This window comes from Limulus polyphemus, unplaced genomic scaffold, assembly GCF_000517525.1.
Source record: "Limulus polyphemus unplaced genomic scaffold, Limulus_polyphemus-2.1.2 Scaffold4579, whole genome shotgun sequence".
Lineage (NCBI taxonomy): Eukaryota > Metazoa > Arthropoda > Merostomata > Xiphosura > Limulidae > Limulus > Limulus polyphemus.
This window is the reverse complement of record NW_013670189.1, coordinates 56,553-62,363: the sequence shown is the minus strand read 5'-3', so window position 1 is coordinate 62,363 and position 5,811 is coordinate 56,553. Positions and strand designations below refer to the sequence as shown.

At 32.3% G+C, this 5,811-nt stretch overlaps 1 long non-coding RNA gene across 1 annotated transcript in view; it reads left to right on the top strand.

Annotated features, from left to right (window-relative positions):
* LOC111088850 overlaps positions 1-2,113 on the top strand; it is a 14,435-nt gene extending 12,322 nt beyond the window's left edge. The window contains exon 4 of the long non-coding RNA XR_002613242.1: positions 1,803-2,113. This is a non-coding gene — a long non-coding RNA (uncharacterized LOC111088850). The remainder of the gene's footprint in view (positions 1-1,802) is intronic.
* The last annotated feature ends 3,698 nt before the right edge of the window (positions 2,114-5,811 follow it).

Here is a 5,811-nt window from a genome sequence, read left to right as displayed (position 1 = left end):
CTTAATTACAAACAAACCAATATTTTTTAGAAAAGGTGAGAGATATTATGTTTAAAATATCTCAGAAAAATGACAAAAGATATAAGAGAAAGTATGTTAAAATATACATTTTGATTTATGCAAGCTCTGACTCATTTTCGTGATTTGACAAAGACTATTAATACCGGAAAACGTGAATCCGGAAATTTCAAGATAGAACCTTTTTTTTTTTCGTTTTATAGTGAGTCTAAAACTTCACTGGTTGTTATTCACAGAATGTCTTGTTTAAATAAATGAAACGAAATCCTTAATTTATAACCTAACCTCACGCATCCGTCCTTCGTATGCATGTATGGAATAATTTACATTTCATACAACAACAGAATAACCCATGAAATCTTTTTGGGGGGCTTATGAGATCTTAAATGTTTTAAAATATGCAGTAATGTTTAGTAGGAGAGTTCTTGGTTATACAAAGAATGTTATTAAATCATAAGTTTTAGGCTGCATAAAGCCTTATATAAGAATAATATTACTTAGTTTCCTAATATCTTAGGCCTACAATTGTGAGGCAATTGTACCGAAAGTTCCTTTTTTTTTATAGTTCAACAGAAGAATATGCGCTAGACAATTACCATATAAAGTTTTGCTTAAGTTCATTATTTGATCTCGTTCTATCTCTTTCTTCGAAAAACGCCATGAAAATATCCAAATATTGTTTTAATATTGATGAAATATATTATGAAAGCAAGGATACTTTTGTAATGGTGTGAACGTCTTTTTCAAGCTGGTTACGTGTGACATCATTAATGATTACTTGTCATCAGATATTAGTGTTAGGCTTATTATAATTTTTAAAACTGCATTCTTTATCTTCTTCCTTTAGAGGTTTTCAATAATATTAAGATAAATAATGCAATATTAAAAATATATAATAGGCCTAATAATAATATCCTATGACAAGTGTATTCAACAAGGCTACTTTTGCTTAGAGTTATTCCATTTTGACCTTCATTTGTACTGTAAAAATAGTTTTAAAAACGTTCATGAAATCTAGAACACTATGCACTTAACAGAAGCAAAAATAACTGTTCTTCAACGATATCTTATGATTTCTGTTGGTTGAGGTCTGAGACTAGTGTTAAACATGACTTTCTGATATTCTGCCAGTGTATATTGACTAGTTTCTACTGAAAATAGGTCTTCTACAAGTAAATTATTTTCATTTTCGCTAAAATCTTGACACAGACGGGAGGAAGAACTAATTTTCAAATTAAGACTTTTCTGCAAGCTATGAACCGATAAGTACACATGTTGCATTGTTTAAAACCTCTAATACTAAACTATCATTAAAAGGTAATACTATCTCCTTTTATGATTTGTTGCAAATTTTGATGACTACAACAGCCAATAATTTCTTTACGATCGATTCACGATCTTAGGTTTAAAAAATCATGAAAATGACTCATATTATCATATACATTTTTAGTTGTTGTATGATGAAATGTAAAACAATAATCATAGTTTAATAGTTATGAAATAATCCGTGACATCTTATTAATGCAAACTGTTCTCAAATAACGAACCACTCGTAACGCAATTCAAGACGAGTTAAGCCTTTCCTTACCTTAGACGAGAAAATTCGTAAATCTCACCAATTTAAGAGTCAGCCGTTTGGGAAATTCCTAGGAGTTAGGATTCCGAAAATAAAAGCCTAAATTGACTTTTAGAAAATATTAGTTATGATTAAGTAATTTTTGGCCAAGTTAATAACAACTTTCATGTTTGAAAGCATATAATTAAATTAAAATTTAAATTTCTAGGTGGAGTTGGGAGGAAACCAGCGACGTTTATTGAGGGATGTTTGATTGCTACGGAAACGAAACTGTTTCATCGAATCGTTCGGATATTTTCCTGATTTGTATGTTGCCCAGTATTTATTACTAATTTTTTTGTTGTTAATTTTGCAACGATGTATTAAAATCGAAGTAAACTTTATGAGTCTTTTTGTTATTTGTTCAGTTTAATGGTAATTACAAGTATGCGATGTTTTTGTTGACTCCTTTGAGGTTCTGAGAAAACAAAGATTGTTTTTTACATTCTATTCCAGAGTGAACGAAACACGGAAACAAAATCTTAGAGTAATATGAATTGACTTTATTTGCTTTTTATTGTCCTTAATAAAATTATTATTTACATTTATATGGATTTATTTTCTTTTTCTTTCAAAATTTTGAAGACTGAAATCACTTGGCGCGAAAAGTTGGAAATCAGAAATTAGGTGTACAGGTTTTTAAAAATTTCTATGTTTGTTTGGCTTCATGTTCATATCAGATTTTTCATTTATTTTGTTTGAAGACAGTTCCAACCATCTGACCAGAATGAAATATGCACTCGGTGCTCTAACGTTCCCGCTGTTCACCTTCATTTTAAATACACAGCACTGCCTTCACACGTTATAAACGTTTTGCATTCAGATACAAATAACCACAGCCAAAAGATGTTTGGTACACGAAGCACAAGTTTACACCCTAGTCATTACTAAAACACATTATGCTTAGTGGTCAAACTAAATAGAGCCGGGGGGGAAGTATAAAAATAATTAAACTTTCCAAGTGTTTATCTGGAATAAAAGGCAGAAGATTTGTTTGTTTGTAATTAAGCACAAAGCTACACAATGGACTATATGTGTTCTGCCTACCACGGGTATTGAAACCCGGATTCTAGCGTTGTAAGTCCGCAGAAGAAATGAAGTTTTTACAAAATTTATATTTCAGTTTTGTTTCTGAAAATTGGGTCATGCTTTTAAATTTGTTTTCTGAACTTTACATCTCAGGAAATTAAACGCTTTTATTCTTATTTAGTGTTTGTTATTTACAATTACGTAATGTTAAGCTGATGATATTTATTTGTGCCATGCAAAAATACAAAGTGTATAAGGTTGAAAAATAAATTGTGTTAATAATGACGACACAAATATATATTTGTTTAACAATCACGTGCTTGTTATATCATTATTAATATACAAAGATTGCATACAATTTTATACTTTGCATTAATTTTATGCTAGAAAGCTGGGAAAACTATTTTAATACAATATTAGCGAAATGAAATAAATTTATAGCAGAAATGGGAAGTCATTTAAACTGCTATTAATATCTCTAAGGCTATTTGACGCAACATTTAGTGTTATCCACAACGATCTATATTTAATGCTGATATATTTATATCACAAACATACTATACAGATGTCCTAAAACATAGGGTGCTCGATTCGCGAGATCGAAACCCTTAACCTAAAATGCGCATCTTTAAAGCACTGGGAATGTTTTAATTTGATGGTCAACCCTACAATTCATTGTTAGAGAGTAGTCCAAACGTTGGCGGAGGGTGTTGTTGAGTAGCTTCCTTCCCTCTTATCTATCAATTTAAAATTCGAGACATCTAGTACAACTAGCTGTTGAATAGCTTTGCGCGAAATTCAATAAAACAAACAGATGACAGAATTTGATTTTCTTTTCCTCTTAAGCTGATGAAAATAAACACTGATTATAGCACATTAAAACGAGGAATGGGAAAAAATAAATAAGTTATTGTCAGACTTCAGCTCAAAAAGTGAATCATTCAAATATTTTATATAACTTGTGATTTTGTTGTCTCCACTACATAGTGTAATTTTTCTACCACGTTCGACATTATTTTCCACCAGATCAATAGTAACTAGTTTCTACGTTCACACAGAGCAGGGGTCACCAAACTTTTTTTTCACAGCGGCCAGATAACTGAGAGAATTACGAGCGCGGGCCGCATAACCATTTTGTTGAATACAATACAGTGAATACACAAAAAATAAAGACAACAAACATGTTTATTTATCAAAAAGTTATCAAAGAAGGCGACGTTAGCAATAAGATAGTTATATCACACCCAGTGCGCACATATCCGAATCTCACAAACTAAGCAGCAAAAAAGGTTAGTGAGATTTGTGAAATTGGCGTTTAGCTTTTGAGATATCGTTAATATTTGCTTTGGAATTGCTGCATCCAACCAAGAGAATTGCTTTCAAATGTTCATCAGTCAACCTCGTTTGATGTGCTGACTTCACATTGAAAATGTTTGCTCACAGACATAAGTTGTTCCAAACACTGATGCCATACCAGAGGCAAATTTCTTCAACTTTAAAAACTTATCATCAGGTATCTGTGCTTCTCTTTCAACAAGTCATTTGCTTGCAAATCAATGAGCTTCAACTGTAGCTCGACTGGCACGTCATTAAGGTTACAATCAAACGGATTCTGGAACAGAAGAATGTCACTTTCAATTCTGTCGAGATCTGAAAATCTCTCCAAAAATGCATATTTAAGTCACTAATAATCTTCTTTGGAAACTCGAGGTTGACATCTTCTGCGATTCCAGCGCGTAACTCTTTGAAACACTGAAAACACTCCTTCCAGTTGTGCTTCAAACAATGATAGCTTTCTCCGAAATCCTTTGATGATTCTATAGAGATCACAGATAAGGTTATTCTTTCCCTGAAGTTTCAAGTTCAATTCATTCATGCGGGATGTGATGTCAACCAAAAACGACAACTTTGACAGCCAGGTAGGATCTGACAGAAGTGGATCAGCTCTATCCTTTTCGGTGAGAAAAATATCTATTTCTCTTCGGAGCTTATAAAAATGAAACAGGACTTTACCACAGCTGAGCCACCTCACTGCTGTGTGATAAGGCAAGTCACAGAATTCAGAATCAATTTCTTCAAGAAAAGTCTGGAACTGGCGGTGATTAAGTGCATGACCCCGAATGAAGTTCACCGCAGAAACGACTGCTAAGTCTTTCCCACAGAGTGCTTGCTGATATATAATGCAGTGTATAAACAGAGCGCCCGGGAGTTGAAGATCTTCCCACTTAGTTCGTATCTGCCCCACCAGACCCTTCCTCTCTCCAGCCATGTTTTTTCTTCCATCAACTGTAACACATCGAAGCAGATTCCACTGAAGGTTATAGCCTTTCAAAGTTTTCTGCACTTCCATAAAAATGTCTTCTCCAGTTGTTGTTCCATGCATACTGCAAACGGATGCCATCTTATGCACTATTTTGTAACTTGTACGAGTGACAGATTCATTTTCAGCAAACATTCTCGTGAAGAGATTCCTTTGAGATTCCAAAGTACGTTTCATGAACTCAAATTTCTCAGAACGCAACTTTCCAGAAAACGTTGAATATGTTGACAGATGTTTTGTTTCATAGTGATGCCGAAGATTGTACTCTTTCAAAACGGCAACACTTTCGTTGCATATCATGCAACTAGTTTCTGGTTGTTTGTTTCCACAAAGAAGTACTTTTCTCCCCATTCTTCATTGAAAAGGTGACAATCAGCATCTACTTTTCTTTTCTTAGTAGCAATAACGATGGATGAAGAAAACAGGATCTAAAAATGAAAAACAATTGTTTATTTACACATTGAATAGTCTACCAAAAATGTTTTAGAAAAATAATAATTTTTCAAAATTTTTTTGACATGTATATAAACATGACAAACTAAATGTAAATAGTTCATGACATTAAGTTACGTTATTACGTAATTGGTTTAAAAGTTTTTTCCCGATAAGTTATTTGATTAAGCAATTTTTATAATTTGCCAATGTATTTAAAATTTATTATGTAAGTTAATTAGAAGAGCTTCATAAAAATAATTAAGATCATGTTTAATAAAAATATTAAAATCTTAATAGGCAAATATGGTATTAAGAATTTGATACTAATTTAATTTAAATCTTCGTTAACTTAATTAAGTTGTTTTTTGAGTGCATAGCGATTAAAATATAGGGC